Source organism: Ranitomeya variabilis, chromosome 1, assembly GCF_051348905.1.
Source record: "Ranitomeya variabilis isolate aRanVar5 chromosome 1, aRanVar5.hap1, whole genome shotgun sequence".
Classification (NCBI taxonomy): Eukaryota; Metazoa; Chordata; class Amphibia; order Anura; family Dendrobatidae; genus Ranitomeya; species Ranitomeya variabilis.
In genome coordinates, this window is record NC_135232.1 from 739,096,941 (window position 1) to 739,113,604 (window position 16,664).

General features: G+C 44.7%; 1 protein-coding gene across 6 annotated transcripts in view; it reads right to left on the reverse strand.

The window, feature by feature from the left end:
* TRAF3 (TNF receptor associated factor 3) overlaps positions 1–16,664 on the reverse strand; it is a 160,327-nt gene that overhangs the window by 54,929 nt on the left and 88,734 nt on the right. The window contains exon 1 of one of the 6 annotated variants that reach the window (XM_077269011.1): positions 12,653–13,533. The exons of the other annotated variants lie outside the window; for them this stretch is intronic. The gene's annotated coding sequence lies outside the window, so the exon portion shown is untranslated. Of the gene's footprint in view, positions 1–12,652; positions 13,534–16,664 lie in introns of those variants that run through there. 6 annotated transcript variants of the gene reach the window in all.

Below are 16,664 nucleotides of genomic sequence, written 5' to 3' on the forward strand. Positions count from 1 at the left end.
AAATGATTTTTAGCCCAGAATTTTTTATTTTCCCAAGGGTAACAGGAGAAATTGGACCCCAAATGTTGTTGTACAATTTGTCCTGAGTACGATGATACCCCATATGTGGGGGTAAACCACTGTTTGGGTGCACGGCAGGGCTTGGAAGGGAAGGCACGCCATTTGGCTTTTTGAATGGAAAATTAGCTCCAATCATTAGCGGACACCATGTCGCGTTTGGAGAGCCCCTGTGTGCCTAAACATTGGAGCTTCCCCATAAGTGACCCCATTTTGGAAACTAGACCTCCCAAGGAACTAATCTAGATGTGTGGTGAGCACTTTGAACCCCCAAGTGCTTCACAAAAGTTTATAACGCAGAGCCATGAAAATAAAAAATAATTTTTCTTTTCTCAAAATTTTTTTTTTAGCCCTGAATTTTTTATTTTCCCAAGGGTAACAGGGGAAATTTGACCCCAAGAGTTGTTGTCCAGTTTCTCCTGAGTATGCTGATACCCCATATGTGGGGGTAAACCACTGTTTGGGCACATGCCGGGGCTTGGAAGTGAAGTAGTGATGTTTTGAAATGCAGACTTTGATGGAATGCTCTGCGGGCGTCACGTTGCGTTTGCAGAGCCCCTGATGTGCCTAAACAGTAGAAACCCCCCACAAGTGACCCCATTTTGGAAACTAAACCCCCAAGGGAACTTATCTAGATGTGTGGTGAGCACTTTGAACCCCTAAGTGCTTTACAGAAGTTTATAACGCAGAGCCATGAAAATAATAAATACGTTTTCTTTCCTCAAAAATTTTTTTTTAGCCCTGATTTTTTTATTTTCCCAAGGGTGACAGGAGAAATTTGACCCCAAGAGTTGTTGTCCAGTTTCTCCTGATTACGGTGATACCCCATATGTGGGGGTAAACCACTGTTTGGGCACATGCCGGAGCTTGGAAGTGAAGTAGTGACGTTTTGCAATGCAGACTTTGATGGAATGCTCTGCGGGCATCACGTTGCGTTTGCAGAGCCCCTGATGTGCCTAAACAGTAGAAACCCCCCACAAGTGACCCCATTTTGGAAACTAAACCCCCAAGGGAACTTATCTAGATGTGTGGTGAGCACTTTGAACCCCCAAGTGCTTCACAGAAGTTTATAACGCAGAGCCGTGAAAATAAAAAATCATTTTTCTTTCCTCAAAAATAATTTTTTAGCCCGCAATTTTTTATTTTCCCAAGGGTTACAGGAGAAATTGGACCCCAAAAGTTGTTGCTCAGTTTCTCCTGAGTACGCTGGTACCCCATATGTGGGGGTAAACCACTGTTTGGGCACACGCCGGGGCTCGGAAGGGAGAGAGCACCATTTTACTTTTTCAACGCAAGATTGGCTGGAATCAATAGTGGCGCCGTGTCGCGTTTGGAGACCCCCTGATGTGCCTAAAAAGTGGAAACCCCTCAATTCTAACTCCAACACTAACCCCAACACACCCCTAACTCTAATCCCAACCCTAACCACAACCCTAACCCCAACACACCCCTAACCCTAGTCTTACCCCTAATTCCAACCCTAAACCTAAGGCTATGTGCTCACGTTGCGGATTTGTGTGGATTTTTCCGCAGTTTTTGAAAAATCTGCAGGTAAAACGCACTGCGCTTTACCTGCGGGTTTACTGCGGATTTCCAGTGTTTTTTGTGTGGATTTCACTTGCGGATTCCTATTATGGAGCAGGTGTAAAACGCTGCGGAATTGCACAATGAATTGACATGCTGCGGAAAATACAACGCAGCGTTTCCGCGCTGTATTTTCCGCACCATGGGCACAGTGGATTTGGTTTTCCATAGGTTTACGTGGTACTGTAAACGTGATGGAAAACTGATACGAATCCGCAGCGACCAATCCGCTGCGGATCCGCAGCCAAATCCGCACCGTGTGCACATAGCCTAATTCTAACCCTAATTCCAACCCTAACCCTAATTGCAACCCTAATTCTAACCCTAATTCTAACCCTAATTCTAACCCTAGCCCTAAGTGCAACCCTAGCCCTAAGTGCAACCCTAAGTGCAACCCTAGCCCTAAGTGCAACCCTAAGTGCAACCCTAGCCCTAAGTGCAACCCTAAGTGCAACCCTAGCCCTAAGTGCAACCCTAAGTGCAACCCTAAGTGCAACCCTAAGTGCAACCCTAGCCCTAAGTGCAACCCTAAGTGCAACCCTAAGTGCAACCCTAAGTGCAACCCTAATTCTAACCCTAATTCTAACCCTAGCCCTAAGTGCAACCCTAGCCCTAAGTGCAACCCTAAGTGCAACCCTAGCCCTAAGTGCAACCCTAAGTGCAACCCTAGCCCTAAGTGCAACCCTAGCCCTAAGTGCAACCCTAAGTGCAACCCTAAGTGCAACCCTACGTGCAACCCTACGTGCAACCCTAGCCCTAAGTGCAACCCTAAGTGCAACCCTAGCCCTAAGTGCAACCCTAAGTGCAACCCTAGCCCTAAGTGAAACCCTAAGTGCAACCCTAGCCTTAAGTGCAACCCTAAGTGCAGCCCTAAGTGCAGCCCTAAGTGCAACCCTAAGTGCAACCCTACCCCTAACCCTACCCCTAACCGTACCCCTAACCCTAACCCTAATGGAAAAACAAAAATAATTATATTTTCTGTATTTTATTATTGTCCCTACCTATGGGGGTGATAAAGGGGGGGATTTATTTACTATTTTTTTTATTTTGATCGCTGGGCCTGGACCTGGACCTGGGGAGCGGACAGGAGGACCGGGGGAGCCGACAGGAGGGAGGAGGGGAGCGGAACGGAGATCGGGGCAAAGAGGACGACTGGGGAGGCGATCGGTGGGGTGGGGGGGGGGGGGCAGATCGGGGTCTCCAGCCATGGCAGATGCTATTGCAGCATCGGCCATGGCTGGATTGTAATATTTCACCATTTTCATAGGTGAAATATTACAAATCGCTCTGATTGGCAGTTTCACTTTCAACAGCCAATCAGAGCGATCGTAGCCACGGGGGGGTGAAGCCACCCCCCCTGGGCCAAAGTACCACTCCCTCTGTCTCTGCAGATTGGGTAAAATGGGAGTTAACCCATTCACCCGATCTGCAGGGACGCGATCATTCTGTGACACAGCATATGCGTCACAGGTCGGATTGGCACCGACTTTCATGACGCATACGCTGTGTCACAGGTCGGGAAGGGGTTAATGACCATCAAACCTGCAGTCACTACAGTATAAGGAAGGAAGGACGTGAAGAATGCAGGATGCCGTCTCCCACAATGAAAATCCTTTGAGTGAAGTTATAATAAATAAAATAAATATTTTACCTAGTCTATTGTTCAGATGGCAATGGTCTATGGGCAGGTAGCTCCCCGCTTAGGCTGCTGCTTATTTTTACTAGTTATTTGGCAGCAGTCCCACTACTGACCAGTGTGCAGAGCGTTGCGCCACACAAAGGAGTCTGAATGAATGACGAGATGATCTTCATATACAGAACACAGAATATCAATGTTGATCCACTGACAGATGAGGGAGGTTCATTAATATTCTTGGCTCTCATATCAGGTAGATAAGAGGGGGAGACCCCTGTGCAATCAGTGGTCAAACGGCCAGAATCAGCCATACAGAAATAGCATCAAGACCAACAAAAATACTCGGAATTGCAACATGGACAAGAGCGCTAACAATCATAGCACTGCGAGCTGTGGGTGTTTTATGGGAACTGGTAATTGGTAAATGGAGGCCTATTAAACAATTACTCAGCAGGGGTTATAAAAAGACAATAATAACGATAATTATCCGCTGTGCAGTATAATAGAGGATAAGTAATGTATGTACACAGTGACTGCACCAGCAGAACAGTGAGTGCAGCTCTGGAGTATAATACAGGATGTAACTCCGGATCAGTAATGTAATGTATGTACACAGTGACTGCACCAGCAGAATAGTGAGTGCAGCTCTGGAGTATAATACAGGATGTAACTCAGGATGAGTAATGTAATGTATATACACAGTGACTGCACCAGCAGAATAGTGAGTGCAGCTCTGGGGTATAATACAGGATGTAACTCAGGATCAGTAATGTAATGTATGTACACAGTGACTGCACCAGCAGAATAGTGAGTGCAGCTCTGGGGTATAATACAGGATGTAACTCAGGATCAGTAATGTATGTACACAGTGACTGCACCAGCAGAATAGTGAGTGCAGCTCTGGGGTATAATACAGGATGTAACTCAGGATCAGTAACGTAATGTATGTACACAGTGACTGCATCAGCAGAATGGTGAGTGCAGCTCTGGAGTATAACACAGGATGTAACTCAGGATCAGTAATGTAATGTATGTACATAGTGACTGCACCAGCATAATAGTGAGTGCAGCTATGGAGTTTAATACAGGATGTAACTCAGGATCAGTAATGTAATATATGTACACAGTGACTGCACCAGCAGAATAGTGAGTGCAGCTCTGGGGTATAATACAGGATGTAACTCAGGATCAGTAATGTATGTACACAGTGACTGCACCAGCAGAATAGTGAGTGCAGCTCTGGGGTATAATACAGGATGTAACTCAGGATCAGTAACGTAATGTATGTACACAGTGACTGCACCAGCAGAATGGTGAGTGCAGCTCTGGAGTATAATACAGGATGTAACTCAGGATCAGTAATGTAATGTATGTACATAGTGACTGCACCAGCAGAATAGTGAGTGCAGCTCTCGGGTATAATACAGGATGTAACTCAGGATCAGTAATGTATGTACACAGTGACTGCACCAGCAGAATAGTGAGTGCAGCTCTGGGGTATAATACAGGATGTAACTCAGGATCAGTAACGTAATGTATGTACACAGTGACTGCACCAGCAGAATGGTGAGTGCAGCTCTGGAGTATAATACAGGATGTAACTCAGGATCAGTAATGTAATGTATGTACACAGTGACTGCACCAGCATAATAGTGAGTGCAGCTATGGAGTTTAATACAGGATGTAACTCAGGATCAGTAATGTAATATATGTACACAGTGGCTGCACCAGCAGAATAGTGAGTGCAGCTCTGGAGTATAACACAGGATGTAACTCAGGATCAGTAATGTATGTACACAGTGACTGCACCAGCAGAATAGTGAGTGCAGCTCTGGAGTATAATACAGGATGTAACTCAGGATCGGTAACGTAATGTATGTACACAGTGACTGCACCAGCAGAATGGTGAGTGCAGCTCTGGAGTATAATACAGTATAATACAGGTATGCATCTTATAAATCTGAACAAATTAAAGTGAAAGTTCATTTTTACGTTGTGTTTTTAGAAGTACTAGGACTTGGGAATACTTTACACATCTTACAGGCTTCAATTATTGTGTTGAAGATATGCAAATTGTCTCTTCAGAGAGGAAGAGGACTAGAACTCTAGTGCCACCTATTGGAAGTAGCAATCCTAACAGTCAATGTCGTCCTCTTCCTCTCTGAAGAGACAATTTGCATATTTCCCAGAGGAGCATTGCGGCTTTAAGTCTCCTCTCCTCGACATGCCACTCTCCGCAAGGAGAAACGATACTTTTTGGATATCGGTCGGATGCCCCACACACAGCCAAACCAGATCTCCGCTTTGCACTGATGAGGGGCAGTATCCCGAAACAGTGTCTGCAAATTGAGATTCTGGTTTGGCTATTATCCTAAGTCATGTGACAAGGCTCGTTAAAGGGTCGACATTGACTGTTAGGATCGCTACTTCCAATAGGTGGCACTAGAGTTCTAGTCCTCTTCCTCTCTGAAGAGACAATTTGCATATTTCCTAGAAGAGCATTGCGGCTTTAAGTCTCCTCACCTCGACATACTTATCATGTCACTCTCCGCAGGGAGAAACGATACTTCTTGGATCCTGTGTTGAAGATAAAAAGCTTTGGCTTTATAAGAAATGAAGCCTGATTGCAGCGGTGGACTGCAGTGGTGGTCGGAGACGTTACTGCTTGTGCAGAGGAGCACGATGGATTTACTATTGTTATCCCAGAACCTCCCGTATTACCACAACTGAGGGGTCTATGACTGAATAACGGGCACTGGTACCAGAGAGCTACTACCGATGGGTCATCAGTATCACAGTCCTATCTGATAGCTAATCTGTAAGAAATAATGTTCTGGGAAATGTCATAAAGAAAAAGTATCAGATCATTCTCCTGATTGCAGGACAGGTAGTTGGAAGGAGGAGTGCGGCCTCCGCTGACTTCCACTGAGGGAAAACCCCGCGCCTTGTCAGAAATCCAGATTCAACATAAGGTACAAAGGACACTCAGTAGAGGACGACGTTACAGAAATTGTGCTGTGTGATTATAGCTAATTATACATGTGTTAAAAAACACCAGAAAAAAGGCAGAGACCTTACCTGCCCAGGCCTCCAAACAAATGCACTATCAGGGTGCAGTGGACCCGATTAATGATGGCAGCAACACAGGTGCAGCAATACCGATAAAACAGCCACTCTCAGCCTACCAATCCATGGAGGGGGTGACTGTTTGGTATATTAGTGCACAAAAGATACTATTCTGTATGCGGCGTTATTCACATACAGGTGATGCAGAGCATATTAGTGACGCCCATACTCCTAGATCAGGGGGGCTGCCCAGTGCTAAGCAAAAGCATCGTGTGTGAACAGAGGCCACAGTTTACAGAGCCATCTGGGCCCAACTGCACCCTGAAAAGATACTAAGTGCAAAAAACACATAGCAATATATGTGTATTAGTTGATATTATGGCCAAAATATGGACCCTCCAAACCTATGACAAGGGTCCCCACGTTTGCGAGTCCTATCACTAAACATCAAAACAGAACTCACAAAGAGGACTAAGAAATCCTCCAAAAAAAAAAAAAAAAAAAGAAAAAAAAATCACAGAAAAAAAAGGAAGAGATGCTTATCTGCCCAGGCCTCCAAACAAATGCACTATCATGTGTACAGGGAATTAGCAGAGCTGAGTTTGCTACATGACACTTTATTAACCCCTTTCAACCAGCTGACGGAATAGTACATCAGCTGGCAGATCCCCTGCTTTAAGGTGGGCTCCGGCGGTGAGCCCACCTTAAAGCCGCGACATGTCAGCTGTTTTGTACAGCTGACATGTGCGCGCAATGAGCGCGAGCGGAATCGCGATCCGCCCGCGCCCATTAACTAGTTAAATGGAGGCTATGGAGGCTATTGAAGCAGGCCAAAATTAAGAAAAAAAAGTGTTTAAAAATATAAAAAAAAATAAAAAATATATAAAAGTTCAAATCACCCCCCTTTCGCCCCAATCAAAATAAAACAATTAAAAAAAAATTAAACATACACATATTTGGTATCGCCGCAATGAGAATCGCCCGATCTATCAATAAAAACAAAGGATTAACCTGACCGCTAAATGGCGTAGAGAGAAAAAAAATCAAAACGCCAAAATTACGTTTTTTTGGTCGCCGCGACATTGCATTAAAATGCAATAACAGGCGATCAAAAGAATGTATCTACACCAAAATGGTATCATTAAAAACGCCAGCTCGGCACGCAAAAAATAAGCCCTCACCCGACCCCAGATCATGAAAATTGGAGACGCTACGGGTATCGGAAAATCGCGCAAATTTTTTTTTTCTTAGCAAACTTTGGAATTTTTTTTCACCACTTAGATATAAAATAACCTAGACATGTTAGGTGTCTATGAACTCGTAATGACCTGGAGAATCATAATGGCAGGTTAGTTTTAGCATTTGGTGAACCTAGCATAAAAGCCAAACAAAAGACAAGTGTGAGATTGCACTTTTTTTGCAATTTCATCGCACTTGGAATTTTTTTCCCGTTTTCTGTTACACGGCATGGTAAAACCAATGGTATTGTTCAAAAGTACATCTCGTCACGCAAAAAATAAGCCCTCACATGGCCATATTGACGGAAAAATAAAAAAGTTATGGCTCTGGGAAGGAGGGGAGCGAAAAACGAAAACGAAAAAAGCTCCGGGGGTGAAGGGGTTAAACATTGTTCTGCAAGTATACAGACCGCATCACGGTCTGAGCAGAGTCATGTTCAGGAGTTGCTTGAAAAGTTTCTTGTAGGAAAAAAGTTGCAAAAAGTATTGAAATCGTTGCAGAAATCCAGCTAAAAAAGTGCAATAGGACAAAATGAGGTTTGCACTATGGGAGAAACCGGCTCTATACAGCCTAGTCCTATCCTGGAGCACCAGGACATTCTGGATGACACTATTCTCCAATGCTCCCTAGAAGTGGCACGAAAAATGGCCTAAGAGAGCCCCTGCCCCCGTCCAAGTCTCCGAGGCACTTCTTATGAATTCATAAGACTGAGTTATATTAATGGCAATGGGAAATGTTATGCTGCTTTCCACTCTGCCTTGAATGGAGAGAAGACCACCCTATGGCAGTGTTCCCCAACCTGTGGCTTTCCAGCTGACGTAAAACTACAACTCCCATCAGGGCGGTTGTTGAAGTTTTGTAGCAGTTAAAAAGCAACAGTTTCAAGAACACTGCCCCATAGCATGCACGAAAAGAGTCTCCTATCAACACCAGATACGTAAAGGGTTAAAATGAATTAAAAATTGTTGTTTTCAGATATCATAATTTCTTTCTTGCCTTTAATTGAGTGCAACCTTTAAGGGCATCTAACAGCTTTAAAATGGCTCCTAGTGGGAAGACAGAAAAAACTAAAATTATATATACAGATGTGGCCAAAAGTATTGATACCCCTGCAATTCTGTCAGATAATACTCAGTTTCTTCCTGAAAATGATTGCAAACACAAATTCTTTGGTATTATTATCTTCATTTAATTTGTCTTAAATGAAAAAAACACAAAAGAGAATGAAACAAAAAGCAAAACATTGATCATTTCACACAAAACTCCAAAAATGGGCCAGAAAAAAGTATTGGCACCCTCAGCCTAATACTTGGTTGCACAACCTTTAGCCAAAATAACTGCGACCAACCGCTTCCTGTATCCATCAATGAGTTTCTTACAATGCTCTGCTGGAATTTTAGACCATTCTTTGGCAAACTGCTCCAGGTCCCTGATATTTGAAGGGTGCCTTCTCCAAACTGCCATTTTTAGATCTCTCCACAGGTGTTTTATGGGATTCAGGTCTGGACTCATTGCTGGCCACCTTAGAAGTCTCCAGTGCTTTCTCTCAAACCATTTTCTAGTGCTTTTTGAAGTGTGTTTTGGGTCATTGTCCTGCTGGAAGACCCATGACCTCTGAGGGAGACCCAGCTTTCTCACACTGGGCCCTACATTATGCTGCAAAATTTGTTGGTAGTCTTCAGACTTCATAATGCCATGCACACGGGCAAGCAGTCCAGTGCCAGAGGCAGCAAAGCAACCCCAAAACATCAGGGAACCTCCGCCATGTTTGACTGTAGGGACCGTGTTCTTTTCTTTGAATGCCTCTTTTTTTCTCCTGTAAACTCTATGTTGATGCCTTTGCCCAAAAACCTCTACTTTTGTCTCATCTGACCAGAGAACATTCTTCCAAAACGTTTTAGGCTTTTTCAGGTAAGTTTTGGCAAACTCCAGCCTGGCTTTTTTATGTCTCAGGGTAAGAAGTGGGGTCTTCCTGGGTCTCCTACCATACAGTCCCTTTTCATTCAGACGCCGACAGATAGTACGGGTTGACACTGTTGTACCCTCGGACTGCAGGGCAGCTTGAACTTGTTTGGATGTTAGTCGAGGTTCTTTATCCAACATCCGCACAATCTTGCCTTGAAATCTCTTGTCGATTTTTATTTTCCGTCCACATCTAGGAAGGTTAGCCACAGTGCCATGGGCTTTAAACTTCTTGATGACACTGCGCACGGTAGACACAGGAACATTCAGGTCTTTGGAGATGGACTTGTAGCCTTGAGATTGCTCATGCTTCCTCACAATTTGGTTTCTCCAGTCTTCAGACAGTTCTTTGGTCTTCTTTCTTTTCTCCATGCTCAATGTGGTACACACAAGGACACAGGACAGAGGTTGAGTCAACTTTAATCCATGTCAACTGGCTGCAAGTGTGATTTAGTTATTGCCAACACCTGTTAGGTGCCACAGGTAAGTTACAGGTGCTGTTAATTACTCAAATTAGAGAAGCATCACATGATTTTTCGAACAGTGCCAATACTTTTGTCCACCCCCTTTTTTATGTTTGGTGTGGAATTATATCCAGTTTGGCTTTAGGACAATTCTTTTTGTGTTTTTTTCATTTAACATTTAAGACAAATTTAAATGAAAATAATAATACCAAATAATTTGTGTTTGCAATCATTCTCAGGAAGAAACTGAGTATTATCTGACAGAATTGCAGGGGTGTCAATACTTTTGGCCACAACTGTATATATCATATAAGGTATCATGTACTGACTGCCTCAGTCTGGCTACATTGTATCACGTGTGTATGGCCTCCTGCTCGCTGACCCCTTACTGATGATGGAAGTACTCTTCAGCTATAGGGATCGGACCACCTGAGATAAAAAGTTACCTGCTGTATTATAACTCCCAACTGAAGATACTTGATTAATTTATGCAAAGCTCAAACTAGAAAGAAAAGAACAGGGAAGGCAATGCAGAAGGCAAGAGCCAGCGTCATGTCTGCAACACACCGAGACAGCCTTGATAAGATAGGTTCCATCATCTGTATCATGTTCCTTGGAGAAAAGCTTTCTTGCAATGATATATTAATAGAAGAGTCAACCTGCTGCGCGGTCCTGTACATGATGTGATAGAAACATCTCTCCGCTGCAAATTAGCTTCTTATCAATTCCAAGAATGTTCCTCACAAGGTCAAGAAGAGAACGCCAGAGGCCGAATGAGGAATAAAGCAGCCACAACCCCAGAACTACAAGTACCAGACATGTATTGCTCACTGTCACTTGTGTGGCAAATAGCAAATCTATTACCGGTACTTATTCTGTACTGATCCTGAGTATAAGGCCTGGCTCATACGGCCGTAATGCAGACTGGTCATGGATCATCCAACCCGAACCTGCTGTCCGTGCATTGTGGTCCATACACGGACCATGAGTCTTATGCTCCAGAGCTGCACTCACTATTCTGCTGGTGCAGTCACTGTGTACATACACTACATTACTGATCCTGAGTTACATTCTGTATTATACTCCAGAGCTGCACTCACTACTCTGCTGGTGCAGTCACTGTGTACATACATTACATTACTGATCTTAAGTTACATCCTGTATTATACCCCAGAGCTGCGCTCACTATTCTGCTGGTGCAGTCACTGTGTACATACATTACTGATCCTGTTACATCCTGTGTTATACTCCAGAGCCGCACTCACTATTCTGCTGGTGCAGTCACTGTGTACATATATTACATTACTGATCCTGAGTTACATCCTGTATTATACCCCAGAGCTGCACTCACTATTCTGCTGGTGCAGTCACTGTGTACATACATTACATTACTGATCCTGTACGGATCCTGAGTTACATCCTGTATTATACCCCAGAGCTGCGCTCACTATTCTGCTGGTGCAGTCACTGTATACATACATTACTGATCCTGTTACATCCTGTATTATACTCCAGAGCCGCACTCACTATTCTGCTGGTGCAGTCACTGTGTATATACATTACATTACTGATCCTGTTACATCCTGTGTTATACTCCAGAGCCGCACTCACTATTCTGCTGGTGCAGTCACTGTGTACATACATTACATTACTGATCCTGTTACATCCTGTATTATACTCCAGAGCTGCACTCACTATTCTGCTGGTGGAGTCACTGTGTACATACATTACATTACTGATCCTGAGTTACATCCTGTATTATACCCCAGAGCTGCACTCACTATTCTGCTGGTGCAGTCACTCACTGTGTACATACATTACATTACTGATCCTGAGTTACATCCTGTATTATACCCCAGAGCTGCACTCACTATTCTGCTGGTGCAGTCACTCACTGTGTACATACATTACATTACTGATCCTGAGTTACATCCTGTATTATACTCCAGAGCTGCACTCACTATTCTGCTGGTGCAGTCACTGTGTACATACATTACATTACTGATCCTGTTACATCTTGTATTATACCCCAGAGCTGCACTCACTATTCTGCTGGTGCAGTCACTGTGTACATACATTACATTACTGATCCTGAGTTATATCCTGTATAATACCCCAGAGCTGCACTCACTATTCTGCTGGTGCAGTCACTGTGTACATACATTACATTACTGATCATGAGTTACCTCCTGTATTATACCCCAGAGCTGCACTCACTATTCTGCTGGTGCAGTCACTGTGTACATACATTACATTACTGATCCTGAGTTACATCCTGTATTATACTCCAGAGCTGCACTCACTAGTCTGCAGGTGCAGTCACTGTGTATTTTAAAATACTAGTGACTTAGTCAAAAGATTGAGCATGCCCTATAAGATTTACCCTCCAAACCTTTTGTACTTTTGTCTGTTGGGATATTACTATATACAGAATACTGTACAGATAATCAAGACTCTCAAGACAATTATATAAAGATTTCCATAACCCACCTATACATATAGTAAGGGTCTGTACTGAGCACTTACCTAAAAGAAGAATGTTGTTTTTAATAACTTATAATAATATTTTTTTTTTACTATAAGTAGTATATAAAATATAACCGTTTTTAAGCTGAATATTGAAAATCAAATTAAATATACATACAGAATGTAGCAGCCATCTTCAGACTGGTTGTAATCCCTAACATCTGTCGACAAAGAAAACCTCAATCAAAAATCCCCCAAAATAAAAAATAATAAAAATTAAAAATTGTCTCTTTCCAAGTTTTCTTTGCTATTCCACAAGTGCGAGAGGCAGAAATCCTAGAACCTCGGTGTTTGCTGCTATGAGCACAAATGGCTTATCTTCCTCATGTTGCTCAATGCTATGACTGATTTCTAGGGGATTACCTGCCTTGCAGATTAAATTGAGTCCGTAGAAACACTTCCTCTGCGGAAAGTTTTCAAGAGTTTAATGTACAAGATTAAATGACAAAACTTTTTTTTTTTTTTTTTTGTATAAAATTGAAAGTGAAATCCGTACATAATTTTTTTCAGTCTTGCACAATAATAGTTTAGTTAGGGATTGGCTCTGTGCCAGGATGGACACGCAGTGAACAGCAGAGGGCGCAATATCTGGTAATTCCAACTATATAAAGTCTCGCAATGTGAATTTTGGCTAGAAAGCCGGAATCGGGATCTCTCCGGGATTCTTCCTCCTACATGACAACTTAAAGCAGTTAATGAATCAAACAAATCTGTTGCTTGGCGGAAAAATTGTGAATTTGCAGCCAATAGTACAGCTCCCCTAGTGGCCGCAGGTGATTTGGAACCAAAATCTTATTTTTTAATAATGCAAGCTGAATGCGCAGCAGTTTTCTCAGGCCCTCCTTATGGCTTTCCATAGAATATATAACAATGTATTTATAGATTTAGCACATTTTTATTTTTTTGTATTGCTGCCAAATTAATCAAAGCGGAGCTCTACTGCTTTTTTGAACGACCCTTTCCATACACAGATTTTGTGCTTCACTTGGGGACTGGGGAACAATTAATTCTGCGACATTTCTAAAAAAAAAAATGATGAATCGGCTGAAAATATCTGGTTAATGAAAACTGAGTGTCACACAACGCAATATCAAGACAGGAATAATCCGATGCAAAAGGCATAATTGGTGCAAAAATAACATGGCAAAAATCCAAACTTTATGAGTTATAAAAAGCCGTAAATGTAGAATTCAAACATCCTTCAATCTAGAGAACGGAGAGGATATTGAGCAAGCGCCTCAGAAGTTGCCATTTTACCCACTTAACAAAATGAGACAATCCCTTTAATTCCCCCCCCCCGCTCTTCTCTCTACATGCTTCATTCAAAAGGCAATTGCTTAAAAGACAACTCCAGAAGGTTTTCCAGCATCTAGATTGCAGAAAGAAATGTCACCAGGACAGCGGCGTCTGCTTTTCTTGCATTAATTCTAACAAGCCCCCCGACAACACACAAATCCGATGGCAGCTGGGAAATACAAGCCCCTTCTGAATCCTCCCCTCGCCCCCGTCCCAGCACTGTGCCAATTAGCGCCCCCGTGGTGAACACTACAATACGGTGGGCACGCTGCCCGCTGCCTGCTTTTATTTCCCGTCTATTATGTACAAGTATAATCTGCGATCTTGACTTTCGGCCAAGACGTGGCATTGCTTTCCTTTTCCAAAAGTCAATAGCAAAAACAAATATCTAAAATAATAAAATGAAAAATAAAAAGGGTATTTTTGCTTTGTTTTACAATTTCTGGTAAATTATTCACAACATGTTATTGCCGGGGACATTTATCAATCCGGAGTCCGCAAAGGATTGTCTCTGGCTTATTACACTGCAACAGCCTCTCGGATGGGAGAAGTATCAGCCCATGCAGATCACAGTTTTGGGAAACTAAGAATGTTCCCAATCACTGACAACAAGCAGGTCTAAGGACTGGAGAGGAAACGAAACATGACGGAGCTCTTTGCACACGTGATTCAGCTTCAGTTACAAAAAAATGGAAAATCCCTTTAAATAAATCACCAGTAAGCACTGACCGATGGGGCACAGTCCAGACACAAAGGTGCAGCTCAGCAGAAGAGATCTTGACCTCTTAGTTTTTGGGATTGATGAGGGTCCAAGGAGGTCAAACCCCCACATTGCTGTAGTATATGGGAGATCTGCTTTATATAAATCTCCATAATACACTTATGGCCCCAAATGTGGTCCCCAAACATGTGGAGCTGGAGACAGTCAGCGTGGAGCGGAGCCACATTCCTATCTGCTGCAGCGCCTGACGGCCGGCCATTTCCCCGATAAGTCATAAACCGTCATGCTTCTTGTAAAAAGTGATGATAGTGACGGTCAGAATCATCACACAACTGGGAAAGTACCTGGGCAAGAAGCACGCATCAGCTGAGTGTGTTATGAGGTTCTGCAGCAGCTGAGGTGTGTATTATGAGGTTCTGCAGCAGCTGAGGTGTGTATTATGAGGTTCTGAAGCAGCTGAGGTGTGTATTATGAGGTTCTGCAGCAGCTGAGGTGTGTATTATGAGGTTCTGCAGCAGCTGAGGTGTGTATTATGAGGTTCTGCAGCACCTGAGGTGTGTAGTATGACGATCTGCAGCAGCTGAGGTGTGTACTATGAGGTTATGCAGCAGCAGAGGTGTGTATTGAGGTTCTGCAGCAGCTGAGGTCAGGGGCAGGCTGGGCCGGGTGGCAGGAATGCATATGCCCCCCGGGCCAGTGCCTAAGCAGCTGAGGGGGGCAGTTGACAAATTAAATATGGCAGGTCAGAGTATGTGTTTTTTTTCTGGGTATGTGCACTTTCCTATGTGTGTTTTCTTGGGTGGGTGTGTGTTTTCCTGGTGGGTGTGTGTGTGTGTTTTCCAGGGTGTGTGTGTGCGAGTGCAGGGGTGTAACTACCACGGTGGCAGGTCAGGGGCCCAGCCCGTCAGAGGCAGCCGACTCCCCCCGCTACATCGAACTATACCAGTGTCTATGACGCTGGTACAGTTCAAAGCAATGATGGAGGAGAGAGCGTCAGCCATCATTCCCCTCTGCCTCTGATACTGCGGGTGCGCGATGACGTCATTTCCCAGGCAGTGCAGCATCTTCACAGGTGATAGCGGTTGTCATATTGGCAGAGCCTGTGGCGGCTGCTGGGACCAGGATCAGGCGGCTCCGGGGCTGGCGGGGGGGGTCGCATGGACCGAGCTGCCCAGGAGGGGGATGCCGCAGCAGCTCAGCCATGTGGAGGATGCGGGGATGAAAATGGAGGTGTACGGGAGCGGCGGCAGTAAGGTGTGTCTGCTGCCTGTGTGTCGCCGTCCTCAGCCTCCAGCGTCCCCGGCCCCGTGACACAAGCCCCGTTTCCTCCCTGCTCTCTCGTGCCACATGTCTTTGTAGGTCCCCAGGTTCAGGTCATTATGCTCCTCCAGGCCCCCGTACGCGCCTTGTCCCTCCTCCCCTGGTCCCCCAATGCTCCCCATCTCCCATGCCCTGAGTCCTCCTGCACCCCCATGCATTCCTTGTCCCCGTGTGACCCATCTGCCCTGCTCTCAAGTCTCCCCTGTCCCCTTTCTCACCGTGTGTTCCCCATCTACCCTGTCCTCGTAATTCCTGTGTCCCCTTCTTCCCTGCTTCTATGTCTCCCCCCGTATTCTCATGACCCCTTGCAGCCCCGTTTCCCCGTGCGTCCCTATCTACTCTGCCCTCGGAGTCCCCTTGTGTCCTCTTGTGCCTGTCTCCCTTGCTCCCTAGTCCCTGTGTGTCCCCTTGTGCCCTTCTCCCCTTCCTCCTAGTCCCCATGAATCCCCTTGTGCCTGTCGCCCTTGTCCCCTTTTGCTTGTGTCCCTTGTCCGTGTGTCCCCTTTTGTCAGTCTCCCTTGTGTCAGTCGCCCTTGCCCACTAGTCCGTGTGCCCCCTTGTGTCAGTCTCCCTTGCCCACTAATCCCTGTGTGTCCCCTTGTGTCAGTCTCCCTTGCCCACTAGTCCCCTTGTGCCCTTCTTCCCTGCCTCCTAGTCCCCGTGTGTCCTCTTGTGCCTGTCTTCCTTGCTCCCTTGTGTCTATCTCCCCTTGCCCCCTTGTGTCCTTCTCCGCTGCCCCCTAGTCACCGTTTGCCCGTGTCCTTCTCACTGCCCCTGTATGGAGGGTCAGCAT